At 34.2% G+C, this 24,029-nt stretch overlaps 2 pseudogenes; both read right to left on the reverse strand.

Moving 5' to 3' along the window:
* Positions 1-375: 375 nt before the first annotated feature.
* LOC142620828 (TMV resistance protein N-like) lies at positions 376-11,650 on the reverse strand (annotated as a pseudogene).
* Positions 11,651-17,585: 5,935 nt separating this feature from the next.
* On the reverse strand, positions 17,586-21,688 carry LOC142620829 (putative pentatricopeptide repeat-containing protein At3g25060, mitochondrial; annotated as a pseudogene).
* Positions 21,689-24,029: the final 2,341 nt, after the last annotated feature.

Consider the following 24,029-nt stretch of genomic DNA (forward strand, 5'->3'; position numbering starts at 1 on the left):
AGAAGTATACGAAGGTTACATCTTCAGTCCCTCCCTCTTGGAAAACCATCAAAAAGAAACAACACAAGTTAATGGACAAAAATGAGTCTGAAAATGGACTTACATCCAAACTCAAATGCATATTGACGAACCCAGAACCACTACATTTTGTTAAATAAAATAACATATATATATATAATCAAAATAATGAAACAAGGTACGAGATGCATTAATCAATCCCTGGGGAACTAAGAAACTGTCCTTTTGCTGGGAGGCTACATTTGCTATCCTTAGTACTTTATAGCATACAGGTGTACTGATCTAAATCTTCATACTACCTAAGAAAGTCATTAAGCCAATTGAGCCGCAATTTAGAAAATCCCTTTGCATTGGAAGTGATAACTCATGTACTAAGTAGCTTGGAATTCAGTATGTGTGGGACTCAAAAGAGTTGAGGACCGTAACAAGTCAACAATTATGAGGTATACATGAAATCTTTTTCCTCAAGCTGGCTCAATTTTGTTGGCTTAAATAAAAGAAAAGCTGCTAAGAGATAGATCCTTTTGGATAATTAGAATTTATCAAAAATTCAATTGGGGCTGGAGGAAAATCCTCAAGCTTAGAGAGTGAACAAGACAGTTTATCAGATCTGTGGGGGGTGGAAAAAATATTTTGTAGCTGGATTAATGGCATGCTGATGATATTGTTTACACCATGTATGGACAGAGTAGTAAATGATGCTGCAAGTGAGGCAAAAGCTTGTGGTAGCTCATCACTACATTGGTTGAACCACTCTAGAATTTGACAAGATTTATATACAAAGCTTCAATCATAGTCCTGTTGAACAGAAGCATGATGTCCAATGAGAGAGAGAGAGAGAGAGAGATACATGGTACTTTCAAAGGAAATACACACATTTATTACCAGTAAATCATTTTGGTGGAGTTGAATATCAGGGTGTTGGACCTCAAAAATCAAAAGAAATGCCATTTCTACTGATCTGCTCTAGATAAATGGGTCTTCTCAACCTTCCAGAATATAGGTCCTCATAAGAGCAACAAGATTCACTCTTGATTATCATTTGGAATATCACTTGCTACTGATTGATGGATGAGATCCACATTGCGATAAGTCTCTTTAGAGCATTTAATGATTGTTTACCCAAACTCTTCCTCCTCTTGAGGGTATAATAAACCTTACCCACACTTCTGCGCCATCAAACCTGGGAAGTCGCTTACAGCTGAACCTCAATGTGACTGCACTGAAACATAAAAAATCTGAGAATGATCCACAAGGTATGTTGTAAAAGCCAAATATATCCCTCCATATCTAACCACGTAAAGTTCCCTTTAGTGATGCAATAGACTAGAGAAGCTTCTAGGCTACCTTTCTTACTATCCAAATGACCACTAATGTGGTGGGTAAGTCTTAATCAAGATTCACTTATGATCAGATGCTCATGAAATGAATATATAGCACATAGAGCTAGTCCTTTCCATTCACTGAAATATGTAAGTAGCTGGATAGACAGAGAAGGGGCGGTACTTTGATGGCTGAGAATTCACCTTGAGGGAGAACATTTACATATGGAGAATGGTTGATTTGAGAATGATTTTAATGGTCTAAAATATTATTCCAGTACATCTTCACGAATGATGTCCCAATTATCATAAAGTGAAGCCTTACAGCAGATTGAATTTACCAAATCTGTTGTGTATCTTCTTTGTATACAAGACGGAGTCCGTGCTTCTGCACCACCTATCCTGACCAGTCGCTTACAATTGAGACCCCTTATAGATCCAATGACTTTCCCTGCAGTGACAGCAATCACTTCTACACCATCAGCCCTCTTTGGAGAGTGGAGATACTAGCAGAAACAAATAACAAAATTAACAAACAAAAAGGTGTTCCTAGGAATGGATTTCATCTAATGATAAACATCATGTTTATAGATTGATCTAGCATTTAAATACATATTGATTCAGACAGAACTGCTAAATAAACTGATAGCCATAGGATATCAAACAATAAGTTGACAGGTCATGTAGGACAATATTCAACTTTGGAAAAATTGATTGACAGGAAAAAAAACAGAGGAAATAAATAAATAACATAAATATTAAAAGAAATGCAAGTCAAAGTTATCCATGGAAAATTTATATCTTACCAGATCACAAAGAAAAGAAGAAATAAATGAGATCTTTTATATTATTCTATAAAAGAAGACTAAAGAAAGCAGCTGTGCAAGTAGTGGAGGTTAATTCTAAAACTAGTTTTCCATTGTCTTTAAGAATGGCATCAAGGGGTTGTTTCTGTCCTCAAGGTGAACTTCCTAGTCAGAGCTTCTAGTTCTACTAGGTCTTGCCTCATAATTTCAGTTTTGCATTTTTCTTTGGCTATTATCAATCATCAATTGATGAATGAGATCCCAATTATCAGATAAAGGGGCCAAGCAATGCCTTATTGTTTGTGTAAACTCTACATATCAACATGTTAGAACTTACAAGACTAACCCACACTTCTGCACTGTCAAGCTTGGCCAATTTAGCAATTGAATCCTCAATAAAGATGATTCTGATCAGAGATAACACGATTACAGATATTCGACTGATAGCCGATAATTCAAAAACTACAATTACTTTACAAAAAGAAATTAATAATACTCAACGAGAGCAATATGATTGGAGATTTTTGCAAGTTTCTTCTTTCCAGTTGAGTGGTACAACAACACCGGGATTGCATGCATCTATTGCATTCTCCTATGGAAAATTAAAACAAATTCCATAAAAAGAGAGCAACAAAGTGCGGATTTTACTCTCCAACAAAATTGACGAGCACACAATCAGTTGGGGCAACTAGCAGAAATAAGAAACACAAATTACAGATCTTAAATGGCCCTTGTCACAGCTTAAAAGGAGAAATAAATGCAAGCGTATGCCAATGAATATAAAAAGAAAAAATAAATATACAGCTACAAACAATCAAGATCCTTTAGAAGGAGAAAGATGGTGACTTGCAAAAAATCAATATTATAGTTCTAAAGAAAGGAATCAATATTATAGCTTTACTCTATGAATCAACAGAGCTAACTTATTAGACATATACACACACACATCAGGAGTTCTAGACAAAATATCATCCTTACATAAATTTTTTTAAATGAAAACAGAAAATAATGACATTTTGTGGCCAGCTGCTTATGGTCGGATTCTTATTTTGGATAATCTCATGCTTAAGGGTCGCTCTTTGAAAAATTGATGTTGTATTTGCCATTGTAATGGGGAATCTGTGGACCATTTCTTCTTCATTGTCCTGTTGTGCCCTCTTTATAGGTTTATATGCTTTAGGTTTTTGGTATTCAATTGGTCATGCTAGGCTTTGTGGCGAGGTTGTTATTTTGTTGGCATCGTTCGCTTGAGAATTATATTTAGATATTTGGAATTTGATTCCAGGTTGTTTGATGTGGATTGTACGGTTGGAACGAAATCGTCGCTCCTTTGATGACACTAAAAAGATGTTGGAAGAGTTAAAAGTTCTATGCTAGCGTAGTCTTTTTGATTAGTCTCAATGATGGGGTTTTACAGAGTGTTCTTCTTTTTCTGAGTTTATGTTTTCTCTTAGAATAACCTCTTGATTTCTTTTCTTTGTTGTTTGTTTATGTTTTCTTGTGTTCATCATCATGAACAACTTGTATTTTTCCTTTTACTTTTCATTAATAATATTTTTTTTTGATAAGTAACTTTTCATTAATAATATTACTTTGATTATCTATCAAAATAAAAAAATAAAGACATTTTGTAAGTTTCTTATATTGGGCCCAGAAGAATAAGTCAGAACTCAGAAGGAACCTAACTCAAATGTTTCAGGTCTAATTCCATGGCAAACTCAACACCAAATCCAACAACCTAATAGCATAATTTCCACAGGTTTCTAATCAACCAAACAATGGGTGGTGTGGTATGGGGTCAAAATTAAAAAAGAGAAAAAGAAGGGTCCTTTAAGTTTTAAGTAGTTGTCCTAATTTTAAATGATTTTAAAAAAGGTAAATTAGATCTCTAAACATAAGCGACCAAGTTGCATTAGTTGTATTTTAGTCAACAAGAAAACTTTGCAAATAATTTTATCACCTTTACTGAAATCTAATTCACTTGCAAACCCCCAAAGCCCCCAGCCAGTGCTGTAAGATCCGTAAGAGGGAGAAAGAGGTGCCTTAAAAAAACCAGAGAAAAAAGGTTTACCAGCTGTGCAGATTCATCAAAGTTTCCACTTTCACTAGGATTCCTCTTCTTCACAATAAGAGTCACCTTGTTGTTGTGTGCATAAATTCCCAAACCAATTTTCAATTATATATGGTACTCTATCCACTTTGGGTGTGGTTGTACATCATTAAAGGTACCTTCTGCACTAGATCCAGCCCCATCCCCATCTTAGTCATCATGCCTTTGCTTAATGTTGGTGCCTTTTCCTGAATCATCAAAATCATCCTCATTTGGAATGATTACACAGCAGCTACACCCAGCCTTAGTTTGTTTGAGATCTTCAATGACTTGCTCAAATACCAAATGGGCACCACATTTTGTAACCTCCAAATCTGGACCGAAGGTTTGTAATGTAGCCTCAATCTGACTAAATTCATTAGCTTTGACTCAATTCAATTATTCAAACCAGTCCTCTCCGAAGAATGTTAAGGGATAACATTCCAGCCAAATATGATATGATTCAATCTTTACCAAGTTCCTTGGATAAAGAAGATCCACTTCACCAGATTCATATCTGCTGGCTTTAATGAAACATTGAAGCTCATGCGTATATCTCATATATCCTAAACCGTCAGTACAAGGAAGTTGGTCAAGTGGATAATGCAAGCAGAATACAAAAATAATGCACAAAGCAATATCCACATGATATAAAATCAAATTGTGATGTCCTTAAAAGAAGTTCATGGATCTAAAATAAAATAATAAAATAAGAAAGATATCATGTAGGACAGGACTCAATCAGAAAATTTAATTGACAGGAAAATTGAATAGAGCAAACGCAAATTGCATAAAAATTATTTTTTTACGAAAAATGAGGGAATGCTAATGTGAGTTAAATGTATCCATGGAAAATTCAGATCTCACCAAATCACAAAGAAAAGAAGAAATAAATGATATCTTTTATACAAATCTATGACAGAAGGAAGAGCACAGAAGTAATGAAGGAAACTGTGCAAGTACTGGAAAGGTTATTCTAGAGCTTGTTTTCCCTCATCTTTTAAAATGGATCAAGGGGTTTTCTTAGACTCTCAAGGTGAAATTCCTCATTAGAGCTTCTAGTTCTACTAGGTCTTGCTCAAAATTATAGTTTTATATCTTTCTTTTGCTAATGCCAATCATTAACAAACAAATGAGACACCATTTATCAGATAAAGAGGCCACACAATGGCTTATTGTTTGCTAAAACTACATATCACCATGTTGTTAGAAGAGTAGCCCACGCTTCTGCACTATCAAGGTTGGCCAATTTCTAGCAATTGAATCTTCTTTGCTAGAAATTGGGGCTTATGTATCATCTAGTAGTCTGGCCTTATTTTGATTCTATTAATATATTTCAAGCAGTAATGAGTTTGTATTATGATTATGATTCTATTTATTAAGTGCCAAACTCCCTTCCAAAGTGAACTTGAAGCACGTAGAATCAGAAAGCCCCTTCTTAAAATTTAGAATCACAATGAGAAATTGAATACATAAGCACTAAAAACCAAAAGTCCAACCCCTCTCTCACAGCCTGCACACCTTCCACCTTAGCCAAGCCAAGGAGCATACCACTTCATAATTGTGCAATGTACCAGCCATATAAACTATAAAATTATCTCAAACTTAAATATAACCAAAATTGAACATCAAATTACAAAACAACATGATAAATGGTAGCTTTTACCTGTTGAATCAGAGCCACCATAGGGGCAAGAAAGACACAAGTTCTTCTGGGGCATAGCTCCAACTGGTGCGTTCAGAAAACATATATACAAAACAACATAACCTACTATTAGTTCTCCTGCTTTTATGGTAAGGAAAGATATTCTAGCATAGCCAAACATAACTGGCATGCTTGAGCCATGAGAAAGCATAAAACACAGTATTTCTTCACTCATCCAGTTTCTATGAAAAATATAGGATAAGAAATTTTTTTTTTTTATGTTTCAAAGGAAACCCAGAATTTAAATTTAAATGTTCCAAATTTAAATGTTTTAAATTTAAATTTCCCTTTTGTGTTGAGTTTGCCCAATTTTAGGGCAAACTCAACACAAAAGGGAAATTTCCATAGCTTTCTAATCAGCCAAACTGAACAAAATCAACAAAATTCTGCATAGCCTCAGAAATCATCAAGAATACAACTGAAAAAGTCATTGACTCCATTTTCAAATTTCGAAAGTTTCCACACAATCAGAGTTAACTTATGTGCATAAATTCCCAATCCAATTTTCAATTAGATTAGGGTGCTCTATCCACTTTGGATGTGGTGGTTCTGGTTCATCATCGGACTCATCCTCAGAATAAGGAGTGATGATGCAACTGCTAGACCCAGCCCCAGCCATAGTCTGTTTGAGATCTTCTATGCCTTGCTCGTATACCACATGGGCTCCGCATTTCGTGACCACCAAGCCTGGACCTTTCGATTCAAATGTAACCTCAATTTGGGTGAATCCATTAGCATCCACTCCATTCAAATTTTCTTCCCAGTCACTTCCCTAGTGTCTAGAGGGAATGTATTCCAGCCAAAGCTGATACGATTCAATCTTACCAAATTCCTCCGATAAAGGAAGGATCACTTCGGTAGATTGATGCCCTTTAGCTTTAACGAAACAACAAACCTTATGCGTACTTATCATATATCTAAATAAACAAATAAATCATAATGTTTAGAACTTCAAATGAGAGAGAGAGAGAGAGAGAGAGAGAGAGAGAGAGAGAGAGAGACTTGACTGATATAATGTCTTAGAATTGTTGACAATAATTCACCGTAGGCTTGACAACAATTCACCGTAGCCATGTGTTCCTCCACTTCCTCTTCCTCATACAAGAACACCCTCGTCCACAAAATTTTTTCCACTAGTATGGCTTAAGAGTTAAGAGCATTCGCATCGTAACATTATTCTTATTCATTAAAAAATCAAAAATCAAAATGAAACAAATGGGGTGAGTTTTCTCTTTATGGCATTTACTACATTTTTCCAATTCCAGTATTGTTGTAAAATCAAATGGAAAGAAGTAAATTTGGGCCATTTTTCACCAAAGAGTTCAGTCTTTTCTCAGGCCAGCCATGTGATTTCTTTTTCCCACAACATAAGTGAACAAAAAATAAAAAAATGCAGATGGTTGAACTCAAATGAAAGCATATGCCAATGAATTTAAAAAAGAAATATATAGCTACAAAAAAAAGATCCGTAAAAGGGAGAAAGATATCAGTGACTTACAAAAAATTAAGAGGAAAAAGATTATCAGCTGTACAGATTCATTAAAGCCACAACTTTCACTGGGATTTCTCTTCCTCTCAATCAGAGTTACATTGTCCTTGTGTGCTTAAATTCCCAATCCAATTTCCCAAACGTGGAATGAATCTTTCAATTAGATTAGAGATACCTTCTCCGCTGGTTCCATTCTCATCCCTATCATACCCATCATGGCTTTCACTCAGTTTTGGTATTTTTTTGCTGAATCTTCCAAATCATCCTCATAAGGAGTGATGCTACAGCTGTTGCTGCTGCTGCACCCACGCATAGTTTGGTTCAGATCTTCATTGTCTTGCTCGTATACCCAGCGGGCCCCGCATTTTGTAACCTCTAATCCTGGACCGTCGGTTTCAAATCCAATCTCAATTTGACCCAATCCATTAGCAGCTACTTGCCTCCGATTTTCTTTCAATTTCTGATTGAATGATTTATAGGGATAGTAATCCAGGTAAAGATTATACGATTCAATCTTACCAAATTGTTCCGAAAAAAGAAATCCACCGAATATCGATTTGCTTTCATCTCCGTTGGCTTTCAAGCACCACTGAAGCCTATGCGTTAATATATAACCATTCTCATCATCTAAAGGAAGTTGGTGAAGTGGATGATGTTGGCGGAGTACAAAAACTGCACACACAACAACTCCCTTCAATTTATCTGAAGGCACTTGCAAATTCACTGAAGTCCCCACACTTTGATGCCTAAACCATTTTGGAATTTCTCTTCCAGGAATTACAAAATTGCGAATAGGTACATCTCCCTGAAACATACAAAATTACAAAATCATTATATTTAGAACCTCACAAGCAAGAGAGAGAGAGAGAAAAAGAGAGAGAGACCTTAAATTGAATGCGGCGTGTTAGCGTTGTTAATAACATGTCACCGTAGTCTTCATTGTTAATCAATTTAACACAATTGAGAAGACAGAGTTTCGGATAAGGACCATCTTCAGGTCTTAATGGTAATATTTCTAGTGAGGTACAACCATCTGCATCAATAACCCCAATATTTAATGGAAGCTCTGGCAAAGATCGAAGATGTGTGCAACCACACAGACGAAGAGTCTCCATATCAGATAGTCGAGTGGTACTCTCAGGAAGACAAACAAAATTATTTCCCCTAAGATCTAAATCTGTTAAAGAGGACAAACAACCAAGACCATTAGGGATTTCCCGAAGATTGCAATAACTTAGATTCAATTTGGTCAAAGACCATAAATTAGAAAGAGAACGCCCTAATATAGCCGTGGGGTCTTCTCTTCTTTTTCGCATTAAAGGAATACTGATGAGTTTATTTGATGATATAGATGATAAGCCTCCACACCCACGAAGAGATAGTACTTTGAGATTTTTTAAGAAAATCAACGAAGAAGGTAATTCTGTTATAGCAGTTTCACTCACATTTAGCTCCTTAAGACCTTTGATATTCCCCAAATTCTCTGGAAGGCTTTTAAGGCACTTGCAACCATTCAGATCTAATCGTATAAGCCATTTGAGATTTCCAAGAGATGCATGAATCTTAGATAGTCTTATACAACGTTGAAGAATCAACTGCTTCAAATTTGGGACTCTACTGAAGTCCAAGGTATTGATCAAGTTTTGAGAGTCACTGAGATCTATAAGCTTTAACTCATCAAAAATCTGTTATAAATCAATAAATAATTAGATAAAGTCAAGCCTTAATGAAAAGGAATATAATACACATTTGCATAAGTAATAATTTTACCATATTTCCTTTCCATAGTTGTTTGATGCCACTACAATGCATTCTCAACTCAACAAGTTTGTTTGGTTGGAAATTGGTTGGTATGCATTTTAAATGATATCCGTGCCATTCAATAACACGTAACTCATTAGAAAGATAACTAAGCCCTTCTGGAAGTTGCACCTTCCCCTTATTAAAGTCTTTTGGAAGTTGCATAGTACCATTTATGAAGTCTTCTGGAGGTTTCTCATTACCAATTTTAAGCAATCTCAAATTTTTCATCTTGGAGAAGGCTTCAGCACTCAAGTGTTCCACTTTTTGAATAGGTAGGTTTAGCATTATACCTTCAACTACCTCTGTTCCCTAATAAGCAAAAATAATGAATTTGGAATTATTGGTAAAAATTCTTAGAAAATTTATAGTAACACACACACACACATATATATATATCTTTAAGTTCAGGTTTTTACTAGTCAACTTACAGTATTATTCTTCAATACATGAATGACATCCTTATAAATCCACAATCTACTACGTCTACCTGGCTCTTTAGGGGATTCGCGACGAATGATTTCTTGACCCATATCTTGCAGTAAATCATGCATCCATAGAATTCCTTGGTCATCAATGGTTATGAGAGATTTGTCTTTAAGAACACCAATATTGTAGTCTGGATAATAACCAAAACTTTCCAGTATATCACTTATGCAATCTTTTTTATCTCCTTTGAAAAAACATGCAATATCTAGAAACAACCCTTTTTCAGAATTTGTAAGCCCATCAAAACTTATTTGAAGTATATCCAAAATGGTTCTATTAGGTTCTTCTTTTAATTTATCTAGGGCACTTTTCCATTCATTCCTTCCTTTAGCATACAACGAAGAACCTACAACTTTGAGAGCTAAAGGAAGGCCTTTAGCATAGTTCACAAAGTACTTAGACAAATCCACATAATTTTCTTTAGGATGGGGTTTCTTAAAAGCGTTCCAACTAAAAAGCTTCAAAGCTTCATCATCATTCAACCCTTTAATTTTATAGACATCATCCACTCCATTTCTTTGCAAGAAATGACTATCTCTACTTGTTAGAATAATTCTACTCCCTGGACCAAACCAATCATGTCTCCCTGCTAATGCTTTTAGTTGTTCATCTCCATCTACATCATCAAGAACAATAAAGACATTTTTATTACATAATGTATTCCTTATAACATCAATTCCCTCATAAACATTCCATATATTTATTTCACTTTCCATGAGGATTTTAGAAAGAAGTTGTTTTTGTAAAGAAACTAGACCTTGATTTTTAGTTGCATCTCTAACATTAGCAATAAAGCTACTAGCTTCAAAGTTACCAGAAATTCTTCTATAAATTTCCAGTGTAAGAGTTGTTTTGCCTATTCCGCCCATCCCACAAATCCCAATAAAGCGAACACCGTCCAATCCTTCACCTAAGTATGAATCTAACATTTCCTCCACACTGGAGTCCATTCCAACAAGGTCCTCAGAAACACCTGGGAGTTTGTGATACAACTCACTAAATATCCTTCTAATGATTTTTTGAATAACTATTGTTTCATGCCTGCAAAGAAAATAGCAAAACTATAATTTTGATGACACAGAGCTAACTACGTTTAAAGGCAAAACATTCATCTTAAACTTAATCTTAGCTTCGTTTAGCCACATTAATAGTGCCTAATTATATTTCAAAATTCATTACTAGATGTATTATGGGGGCAATTTTAGAGATATTAGGGGCCAAATATTTTGCAAGGTCTATGTAAAGTTTAAACTTGCATGACTAGAATTTAGTCCGACTAGAATTAGAATAGGGTTAGCCTAGGTTATTCTACCAATTGTTAAAAATACACTCTTATCAGGTGGCCAAGTAAAAAATAGTAATTAATAGGAGTAATAAATAAATTCTCAAAAATAAAAAAAGTTGACAATATTTAAAATTATTCCAAAGAAATTCATACTTATCCGTTAAATCCCATCCAGCAAGATTAGCAACTTTTGTCAGAGCAACTTTCCATGTTTGTACATTTTCTATGTTATCTTTGAAACTCTCTTCATGTTTAGCAAAGGCTTCTCCAAAAGTCCCCTTATGATGTCGCACATCACTAGGATCTACATAGTGAAAAATAGGTAGAACTACCAATCCAGTCTTTTCCATGCACTCAACGATCTTTGTTAGTTCAATCAAGCACCACTTTGAAGAAGCGTAGTCTCTTGATAGAATAACAATAGCAAACCTCGATTCTTCTATTGCTTTCAAGAGCTCTGAGGCAATAGATGTTCCTTGCTTGAGTTTTTCATCATCCCTAAAAGTGAATATGCCTTTCTGTTTTAGACCAGCATATAGATGATCTATAAATTTTTTACGGGTGTCTTCACCTCTGAAGCTGAGAAATACATCGTATTTCCATCTCTTGGAAGAAGAAGAGGAAGATGCGGATGGAAGAAGAGCCATGAAGGAAATGGATGAACTATAACAGTGAGGTTACAAATGAAGCGTCTTGGTGAACACATATGGAAGTATGTGTTTGTGAGTTGTAATAAGTGTGAGAAGATGAGTCAAAAGTTCATTTTCTAGGACCCATCCATTAATTAATTTATTTTAGTCAGTGGGCAGGTGGGCATCCCACCGTAAATTGTTGCATAAAGTCTTTCTTCTTTATTTTATAATCAAACCAACTTTTTTTTTTTTGATTAGAGTCGGTGGACAAGTGGGCAGGGCATCCTACTATAAGTCGATGCATAAAGTCTTTCTTCATTATTTAATATTTACTGTCAAACCAACTTTTGTTTCTTTTTCATGTGGACGTGGGCTCCATCTGCGCAAACCTTCATATGCCTAGGAAAATACTTGGAAGCTATCCAAAATAAATTAAAATAAAATAAAAGGAAAAAGGAAAATGCAGGAAAACGACTATAATGGAAGGGCCACCTGCACACGAAATCTAATACAAAATGCACTCAATATTACAATTTATTAAAATTGAACAATGTTGTTACTTTGTAATTTGGGGATACTTAATTGAATAATAACATCTTTAATTTTTTTCAAAGTATTAAAAGTAATACAAATTTTATTACAAAAAATTTATTAATTGATATAATAATGAATATAGTTGTTGCATAATAAATAAGTATTTGAAATTTTTTTTAATAACAATTAGTTAGATTATATAATCTTACAAAATTACTATAAAAAAAAAAATTGTGCTTCACTCTGTTTTTTCTTTTTTTGTCACTTTCTTCTTCTTCTTCTTCCGTTTTCTTTGACTTTCAAACCCAACTTTAGCTACTTTTTCCCCAAGTTAGTTCTATCGATGCAAACCACCATATGAATAGGAAAATACTTGGAATCCCAACAAAAAAAACAAAAAAAAGAAAGAAAGAAAGTAAAGGAAACCTAATTGGTAACTTATTAGCTTGTTAAGCGATATGTACAAGAGAGTGTTGCAGACTAAGTGAGTGTTTGGATCGAGCACGGTTGCGTTTCCTTCTTGCGTGTTTTCTCTTTTTCTTTTTCTTTTTTTTTTTTTTTTTTTTAAGCTGCAGTTTTTTACTTTTCTCCCGTGAACGAGACCCACAAACTTTACTTTTCAGCAACTTTTTTTATTAGAAATGGGTTTCACGACACTATTCACACATTTAAAAATTATTTTGATACAGTGTTTTCAGTTTTCAGCAAAAATAAGTTGTATTCAAACGGACCTTATGTGAATGGGAGCAACAATAAGAGACTTTAGTTTCTGTAGCAAGGCTATGGTTGGTGATATATGCAATCGTTTCCCTGCTTTCCACATCCCGAAAAAGTTGTCAAAACGAGTAAACTTCAAGGTGACCAGCTATGAACTTTTTTTTTTTTGGTTGAAGACCAGCAATAAGTTTCCCACTTGCTTTGTTTTGTCTATCAAGTTGGCCATTTTCACACCATAAAGTCTGGCTTTTTTGTTCTTGTTCTGACCGTGCCAGACAAGTTAAGTTAGTGACATTTCAAATTTGTCATTGTTTTTTGGACTTTCAAACCCAACTAAATTTGCTGTTTTTTCACTTGTAACTATTTTCACGTGGGCTCCATTTGTGCAGACTTCCAAAATAAAAGAAGAAGAAAACACTCACACATATGGAAGAGGAAGACAAGGGCCACTTTCACAATTGCACTCACTCAAAATATCACAATTTATCAAAATATAAAAAAAGGGTGATAAGTTGATGTAAAAAATGGTGAACAAGTTTCTACCCTATGGACAACTTAAATATATTGTAAAATTGAGTATAAAATTGAATTTATACTTATATTTATTTGAATGGATTACTTGTGAATGCCAGTCCCTCTCTAGGTTATTTTAGTTAAATAATACTCTTTAAAAAAAAAAAATAAAGGACAAAGTTTGTTTGTAGCTAATATAATGGCTACAACTCCGATTGAAAAAAATAACATGTTTATATATTTTGAAAATCCAACTGTTAGAGTGCCTGTTATTCATGTTCTTAACATGTATATTAAATTTTATGCCAATTAGATGTTGTTTACTATTCGATTTATAAATTTATTTTTAATGTATAATTTTAGATTACTGAAACTTGAAATTTAAACATTTGATTGATAATATAGCTAGTGATCTTTATTCTTTCGAAAATTTTGCAAACATGAAGCATATAAGTAGAAAATGTAATCCAACCGCGCATTATTCAAAATTCACATCTAATAAAATAAATAATTAGTGGAGTTATAGCCTTTGGTGAACTTTGTCCTAAAATAAAAAGGAAATGGTTAGCAAGACAAAACTATAAAGATGAAATGATATATGTATTTCTCTATTAATCAAGTGGCCATCCACACTGTAACTATAATTTCTTCAATACAATAAGGCAGTAATGCTATTATACCAATAAGTGTGGTGATCTTAATAAGATAATACCTCGTAGAAAAGAAAACAAAGTGGATTATAGTAAATTGGAAAAGACCGGGAAGTGGAGGGCCCAGTGCATACGGAATCTAACTTTTTTTTTTTTTTTTTTTTTTTTTTCTAAAGAAAAAATTGTATGAGGAACCCTTCCTCACGTGGAAGATGGGTCAAAAGTTGATTTTATATGACCCATCGATTAATTTTTATAAGAGTGGGCGTCCCACTATAAATTGTCGCATAAAGTCTTTCTTCTTTATCAAACCAACTTTTGCTTTTTTCACAGGAAAATACCTCCATATGCATAGCAAAATACCTTGAAGCTATAAAAAAATAAAAAAATAAAAAAATAAAAAAAAAAAAACAGAAGAAAAACGGAAAATGCTAGGAAAACACCTGGAAGGTAGAGGCCACTTGCACATGGAATCTAATACAAATTGCACTCACTCAATATCACAATTTATTAAAATTGAACAGTAATGTCACTTTGTAATATGGGGATACTTAATTGAACAAAAATATCTTTATTTTTTTAAAAAATATTAAAAATAATAAAAATTTTATACAAAAAAAATTTATTAATAGATGTGATAATGAATATGATTGGTACTAGTTCAAGATAATAAGTAAATATTTAAAATTTTGTATATTTTATACTCTTTTTGAATAAACTCTATGTCATAGAGTTATATGTTACAATATTAAAATATAAATAGAGAAAGTTCTCTGGTAAGAGGTAGCTTGTTGATCTTTGTAACAAATTGGTCATGAGTGATACCTATGAGCCAGCATCAAGAGGATGGAGAGATAATTCTATATGTTAACATGGGTTATTATGGTTGTTCTACCAAAATTTCTATATTTTGAATGAAACTCGAGCTTCTCACAATATATCAGCATAGTGGAAGTGAAGACAATTAGGCATTACTTAATACATGTAGATATAACTCTTAAAATTCAATAACAAAAACCAAGCAACATGATTTACAATTATTTGAAGTACAACCAATGAAATTTTCAATTTCAAAGCAGTTATAGCTTTTGTCTACCAGCTGCCTAAAGAATTTTTTTTCCCTTTCTATAGCTGATAAATATAACAGACCAATCAAATTTAAACACAAATGCATTGATTTAGGTTAATGTGAAGATAATTTAATACAAAACTAAGGTCATAGGTTGTGCTATGATAAGATGATATTGGGTAAGCTTTGTTGCATATGGTATACAAGTGAGATGACAAGATAATTTAACGTCAATTTGTACTAATATCACAAGACAATGGGAACATAAAGCTGTAAAACTATAGATTGCCTAATTTGCTTTACAGCTTTTAACATCATTTTGAGGTGGTTGGCTATTTCAGTTTTTTTGACAGCATGAATATCAGATAATTTAATTGGACAGAATGTCCATTTGCTCTACCTACCCTGATTGAATTTAATTTTCTAGCTGCTCAATACCTAAGGATCTTTTGAAGAGCTAAATACGACAAAGCCAAATCAATTAGGACACCTTGTTTTGCGATTTTGCTACCATAGCAGAAACCAATTAGTCACCAAGCTGCAGAAACCCACCATCCAATTAACAGAAAATCTGGAAACACAACGAAAGTATAGCATCTAATGCATGATAGAAACTAACACTAAAAGTGAGGTCAAACAATAATCGCTCATCAAACCAATGCCTGTAAAAGATTAGTTTCCAGCTAACAGCTTAGTGAAGGAGGAAGGAATTTAGGAAATCATCAACCTTTAATTCTCATTTCTATGGAAGAATTTTACCAAAACTAGGCAAATTTATGTTTTTGCAGGCTAGGAAGGTAAAATTTTATAAATAGTTAAGTCTTTTAGCAAGAAATGAGAGAATTAAATAGCAAACAAATTATTTTGCATGAACAGAGGACGAATATTGAACATAGAAACCAAAAATTTCAGTATCCTTAATCAAATACAGGTATTGTTCACAGTACCATCACCATTATTACATTTTCCAATTCACCAAACTCCCTCATGTACTGCCTAAATCCTTCCCAGAACTTGTAAAAAACCACATCAAGAAAAGGATATATTATTATCAAGAAGAACATGTCCTAAGGTTTGAAGATACAAATACTATCAATTTTTGGACTTCACTTGTCATAACAGCTAGGCTCAGAAATAACGAAAGAGAATGACACATAAAAGAAATTCAAGTATATGCCAATGAATGATATATATATATATATATATATATATATATATATATATATATATATATATATTTGATCAGCTTGTATTCCGGCAATCTATCATGCCAGCCCAAGGTTTGTCTTGTTCCATTTGAGTGGCGGGTGTGTCATGTGCACCATGATTTGTGAAAGGAGGCAAGATGGTGACTTATTCAAAGAAGAAAGTTTATTAGCCTTCTGGATTTGCCAAAGCTACCATTTTCACTTTCACTGGTATTTCTCATAATCAGAGTCACCTTGTGTGCTTAAACTCCCAATCAAATTTCCCAAACTTGGCATGAATCTTTCAATATTATTAAAAAGCTATATCATATTCGGGTAAGGAAGGTTATTAGAGCTACCTTCTTCACTAGCATGTCCTGCTACATCTGTTATGTCTATGCTGGATGCTGGTGTGATTGTATTTGATGTCCTAGTAAGAGTCAAGATGAAATTAGGACAAGCTAGGATTTGTGACAAGAGTTTTGTTCTTCTTTTAATAATCTGTATCATGTCTAGTTATTCTGTTGTTGATACAATTATGTTGTGTGTGGCTTTGTACTGCGTCTTTTCTTCATAATATATTTTCATTCATCCAAAAAAGGAAAACTGGGTACAATATCATGTAGGCATGCAACTTTGGAAAATTTGATTGACAAGAAACTTAAATAGAGGAAATACGTAAATTTGGTATAAATTTCTGCTAGCTGTTGAAGTATTCGTCCACAGAAATTTAAAAGAGAGAGAAAATGAGGCAGTGCTAATTTGAGTTGAAGTTACTCATGGTAAAGTCAAATCACAAAGAAGAGGAAATAAATGAACTACTTTAAATAAATCTTTGACAGAGGACTAGAGGGTGGATGACACACCAGTAACATAGAAATGAAGAGCTCAAAAATATTGAAGGTTGCAGTGCAAGCAGAGGAGAGGTTATTCTACAACTCAGTTTCCCTTTTCTTTAAGAATGGGATCAATGGTATTCTCTTTAGTTTGAAATATCCATCACAGCTACTAGTTCTATTGGGTCTTGCTTTACCATTACAATTTTGCTTATTTCTTTCTCTATTATCAAACATCAAGTGACAAACGAGACCCCAATTATCTGATAAAAACACCATGTAGTGACAAAGCTGACGCTTCTACACTATCAAGCTTGCTTGGGCAACAGCTAGCAGTTGAAGCTTCAATGCAACTATATTGATTCAACCAATTTGGAAATGACCTACATATTATATAGGAGAACCATGTCAATTCACCAGGATGGAACAACATGACATTGGTTTCCAAATGACTAATAATACGATTTCAATTCCAAATTTTCAAGGATGGTAGCTGGATGCTCATAGACTGAAAAAGAAGTGCGTAGATAAAGGTCGTAGCTAGTGCACAAAGCTTCCACTTTTTGCAGAGTTTGGAAGAGGTCATGGTAGGCGGCCTTAACACAATTAATGATATTCAATTAATAGCAGAGAATCAATCTACTGCAAATTTCAAAGAAAGAAATCAATATTATTGCTTTAAGTAATAAACTCAACAGAGCTAACCTGTCATATAGAGACACATCAGGAGTTGACAACATTTCATTTCTAGAATCAGATTTTCAATGAAAATAGAAAATAATGGTATTAATTCAGTCTCTTATTTTGGGACCTAGAAAAACAAGAAGGCCTGCATCAGAAGGAGCCTAATTTAACTATTACAGGCCCAATTTCAGGGCAAACTCAGCAAAAACTCCAAATACCTAAAAGTAAAATTTCCACATATTTCTAATCAAGAAAACAGAACAAAATCAGCAAAATTTGTAACTACCTCAGATTTCATCATCAATATAATCGTTAAAATAATTGATCAGGTCTCAGACTTAGGAAAATTTCAAAGTCCAGATTTTTATGTTGTACTACAAGACCAATCATTTAAAGGCTACAATCCCAAACACATATTTGAGAGCAAAATCCTTCCCAAGTCTTTCAACATATAAGGTAAATTTCATTGCTAGAATAACAATCAAATTACCTTAGACATAAAAGACCAAGATGCATAGGTTTAAATATTAATTAATTGACTCTTTACTTTACCTATACACACACGCACACACGCATGTATATAAGATAGGTTCACATTACACTCTTTTAAAAAAATATATTTTCATGAAATCTAATGGTGAAAAACTACTATTCATGTCCTTAAACGAGCTCCTTGCTGACAATATATATATATTTTTCCAAAATTTAACACATTCTCTCTCTAATACCGAAAGTTATCACCTTCTCTCTCTAAGCTCACCTCCTCCTCCTCCTCCCTCTCCACTGCTTTTGCTGAGTGCCAACAACTTGGTTGTGTTAGCTGTAAAACCGGTCGGGTCCAGCATAAAGTAAACCTATGGCCTTCAATTTCAATGCCACCAGAGAAGATCAAAAAGTATAGGGAAGCTACTATCCATACATTTGGTTTTCATTATTGTAACAACAATGGGCTTTTGAGTGGTAGAGGTTTAAATGATGAGAATGTAAATAAAATAACACAATATTTACATGGAAAACCCTTTTGAAGGAGCAAGGAGAGTGAAAAATCATAGGTGAGGCATGGAATCCTCAACCTTTAGCCACCAGTATTACTAATATTGGAAAAGGGTGAACAACGAAGTATCTCAGAGTGGTGAATTGTGCTCTTTATGGAGGTCAATCCCCCTCCCCAAGGGAGGAGATGGACCCCTCACAAATGCGGAATCCTCATTGGCTGTGAATACAGTACAAAAACATTTTCTAAAGTAGAGGAAAGGTGAAAATAACCCTTAACATCCCCAAAATGACAAAAGGTATGCACAATCAGCCATCAAGCAATAGTTCCACATGAACTTCTTTATGTTGCCCAGCATTTCAATGAGCACTTTTAGAGGCCATTTGAGCATATGTCATTCTCACTTATCCTTTAGTCCATGGTTACAAGAAGGAAAGGGAATTGTACCCTTTGCATAAGCTCAAAACTCTGGCATTCTTCCCCCAAAACAGGGAATGAAATACATAGAATCTAATCTAAAGAGCTCACAACCTCAATTAGCCACTACAATCAATTATATTATACATATATGTGTTTGTATGTATGTAGCCACAAGTGATGTACTAAAACAAATTACAATTGGAAAGGGGTTGCACTTCAGACCATTATTGTAATGGTCTATATTATCAACTAAATACTAGAACATGTGAACTGTATCCAGAAATAGTAAACATATGAAATTCCCTAAGTTGTGGCTATACTCCCAATTTTGCTTTTGTTAGAGAATCCATGTTCTAAAAGTCAAACCAAATAATATCCTCAAAAATTTTGAATTTTCATGCGGCAGAAGTAAAAGCCATGATATTATGAGATGAAAAAAATGTATCCCCTTTAACACTAGAAAGCAAGAGAAAAAAAAAATTAAGAGTTCAAAGGGATTAAATACCTGAGCTGTTAGAGGCAAATCAGTCTTGTAGAAGCTAAGCACCTTGGAAGACATTTGGATTAAAAAAAAAATCCCGCCAGTCCTTTTCTTTGGCATTGCAATCAGAGATAAATCCTTTCAACGAGCTGCATCTACCGTGAGCAATAAAGAAAGTGTATCATTTTTGACAAAATCTCTTTGAACTTGGCTGGAGTATATAGTATAAAGGTGAAATTGAAAAAGTGGTGGATGTATATCAACAACCAAATTCTGCCAGCTACCCAACTAGATATGGATATGTTGGATGGGGCCATCTCAAAGGACTGTACTGGTTACCAAGCTTCGTCTTTACACTCCTTGGAGGTTGTAGTATGCAATTGAGATGTTAGCTTGCTTGTCTCTTCCATTACCCCATTATAATATTAACAACTTGGTTTCCTATGTCAGATCCTACCCTGATATTTCAACACCTCAGCTGTGACAAATCCAGCAAAGAGAAAGGATATACATGCACATTGTCTTCACCAGTGGTCACCACCTGAGCAGATCCCATTCTTGAAGTGATGAAATCACTTCACATCCCTCACAACACCCTAAGGTTCTTTATGATCAGTATTCTGGTTCTAGGCCCTGTGTTTAAGAGACCAAAAGCAACAGCAAGCCTCTCACTCTGATTACATAACATTTTTTCTTTGACTTCCTCTTCAAGGGGATGCAACACAAATTCAGTCTTTGGGACATATCCAATAGCTCTCATTTCGTGAGCCAACTTATCCAAAAGTTGCATCATATATTCATATTGATAATGGCTCTTATCTTCCATAAGAAAAGCATGAAGTTTTCCTTTCACTTCCACTACACTCTACACTGGTACTTTCCCACTTCCCCCCACCTTTGTATAGTAGTTTGAGACAGTGCTTCTTTTCCATACCCATGAATTTTATAGCTGGTAATCATTGTATTTGAAGAGATTGAGTCTTGGAAATTTGTCTGATCAAAGAAAGTGTATGCCCAAGAGAGGGCGCCACATTTTGAATACATGTCAAACACTGCAGTACCTAATATTCGATCAAAGTTGAGCGTTCTCACAATATATTTGTGTATAGATTTACTCAATTTCCAAAACCCAACCTGGGAACATGCTAGAAGTGCACTCACAAGAGACACTATTCCATTCTGCAAAACCATTTTGAGCTAAGCCAGAAATAAATGCACCCAAAGATATGGCATTCTTATAAGGCATCTTCTTGAAAACATGACAAGAAAAGCTTCAAATGTCCATTCTTGGCATACATATCCACAAGCTAGTTTGAACTACAAAATCTATAGGAAGATCTTTCTGAATCAAATACCCATGAACAGAAAGGCCCTGTTCTAAGTCCCCAAGATTTGCACATACCTGTGTGAACCCCACCATCACAATCCCATCTCCGTCCATGGCTTCCTTTTGCACTTATACATATCAAACGCTTTTATTGGCAGCCCACTCTTTGCAAACCCACTTATCGTAGTTGTCCAACAAACAAGATCCCTTCCCAGCATACTATCAAATACCACAATTGCTTCATCCATCTTCTGATACTTTGCATAAAAATTCAAAACTGAAGACCCAACAAACACATCAAACTCAAACCCACAATCCATTGCTTTACACCAAAGTTTCTCTACTGTTTTCAAATCAAACAACCTCGAATATTCCTTGAGGGCCACCGTGAAAGTCAAGTTATCGTTATCGGGTCTAACACCTTCAAAGATCATCTGACTATATAGATTTAGAACTTCATCTGGGTACTCATGGCGTCAATAGGCTATTATCATGGCATTCCATGCATCTATGCCTCTTTGAGGCAATACATCAAACAATTTCCGGGCAGCTTCAATGTTGCCTATATTTACACTTATCGGAGCACACTGCTGTTATTTACCAAATTACGGTAAGCATGTAAGTTGACTGTTTTCCTTCATCAACTAACAAGAAATGCTTCTCTTGTGGTGATGTAATGCGTCATGATTGTCTGCTTTAATTTCCTTTCAGATTGGTCCGGCATGTATATTCTGAAAGCCTGAACTTGATTTGCAGATTTTACCCTATTTCTTGGGTTGATAATTGACCGTATGCACCATTATCTCCAAAACCTGAAGTTCAAAAGAGGAAGTTGAAAGGCTTTTAAAAAGAAAAGAAAAGACGCAACTCAAAGAAAAAGAAAAGAAAGCATCCAAGAAGAAATGAGATAGCGAGGAACAGAACTTGGCTTTGGGCAGCAACTTGAACCTCAAGTATCCTTCCATTCCATTATCGGTACATCAAGCTACGAGCATTTGGAAGTGACCCACTAACCACACAATATATAAGAGAGCCACATCAGTTAACCTAGATGGAACAACATGACATGGGTTTCCAAATTCCAAAGAGTCAAGGATGGTAGCTGTATGCTAGAAGACTCAAATAAAGAAGTGCGTAGATAACAGGAAAAAATAAATATTTAAATAAATAAAAGTTCTGTACTGAGTACATCAATAATAAGATTTTGACCCACACAATCAGTTTCAAGAAGCAATTTTATTACCTTTGCTACAATTTCACCTCACACGTAAAAGAAGCAAAAGGAATGGCACGCAACTATTGCATGGGAAGCTGTAGTAAATTCTATAAAAAGAGAGCAACAAACATGAGTGCCAAATTTACCCTCCATACAATCAGTTGTGACACTTTCTTGTCCTCGCCAACTAGAGTCCGATAACTTCTTGGTATCAACTAGTAGAAATTGGAATCACAAATTTGTTAACCCATATATATGGCCCTTGTCACATATTAAAATTAAAAAAAAAAAATACAAGCATATGCCAAATGAATATTAAAAAAAGAAAAAAAAATAAATATGCAGTTACAAACAAACAAGATCCGTAAGGGGGAGAAAGAGGGGACTTACATAAAATCAGAAAATAAAGTTTATCAGCCATGCATATTCATGAAAGCTACCAAATCCAAATTCACCAGGATTTCACTTCCTCTTCCTTGCAATCATAGTCACATTGTTCATGTTTGCTTGAATTCCCAATCCAATTTCTCAAAAGAGGAATGAATCTCTCAATTATATCAGGGAGTACTCGTGTCCTCTTTGGGTGTGGTACATCTACTTCACTAGAGGTATACCTTCTCCGCTAGGTCTAGCCATATCTCCATCAGAGTCATCACGATGACTTCTTCACTTAGTTTTGGTATCTTTTACTGAACCTTCAAAATCATCCTCATATGGAGTGATGACGCAGTTGCTACACCCAACCTTAGTTTGCTTGAAATCTTCCATATCTTGCTCATATACCAAATGAGCCCCACATTTAGTAACCTCCCAGCCAGGAACATTGTATTCTTATAATTTGTGACAAATTTGATTAGTTTATTTTCTGCCCTTTGAAAGCATAAATTGTAAATAAGAAAATGAGAAATCCAATTGAGCTATATACTTCAAAAAAAAAAAAAAAAGTGTACATGCCGATAGTTAATAACATCAATTGCATCAAATTTGCTATTTAACCCCCCCCCCCAAAAAAAAGTACTTGAAAGCTTATCTATCGAGAACATCAACAAACAATAGAATTTCATCCGCATCAAGAGAAGTGAAATCCCACAGTTTTCATGTCTCTCTTTATTACCTGACTTCAAGATTTGTTTAATTTCTCTGTGACTTTCTATATCTAAAGAATATCATCAACAACAACCTTGAGATTATCTACTTTCTATTTAATTTCTTCGACAAATAAAATAGAAAAATTACTTCAAAAATGAAAAGAAGATTGATAGAATACAGAGAAAAGATTAAATAACTTGAAAGAAAAAAAGAGGGAAAGTTGACAAAAGATATAAGTTGTCGTACCTTTGTGAGAATACTTTTGTTGCAAGTGGAATTTATAATGTAGTTTGTTATATATAGTGCAATTATCATTTATTAATGAAATTTTAAAAAATATAGGATATAAGTAGCTATAAGTTACACAGATGTAAGAAATCGAAGAGTTATGAGTTACAAATGTTGATATAATAACCCACTAACTTTTTTTTTTTCTCAAAAGGATGTAAATCACTGTATTTTTTATTCTGTATTCATTTTTTCTCCTGAAACTTATATAGAAATGGTATGGGATTCAGATCCTCTAGATTTCCTAGGGTACTCTACCAAATAGATTTCCTTAAATCCTAACCACTCTTTAATGATTTAATGGTCTAGATTCTACCATATCAACATTCCATTAACAATAATCTTAATTGTTTTGTTTGCAACATTATTTTATTATTTTAAGAATATTA

The sequence above is a fragment of the Castanea sativa genome, chromosome 12 (assembly GCF_040712315.1).
Source record: "Castanea sativa cultivar Marrone di Chiusa Pesio chromosome 12, ASM4071231v1".
Classification (NCBI taxonomy): domain Eukaryota; kingdom Viridiplantae; phylum Streptophyta; class Magnoliopsida; order Fagales; family Fagaceae; genus Castanea; species Castanea sativa.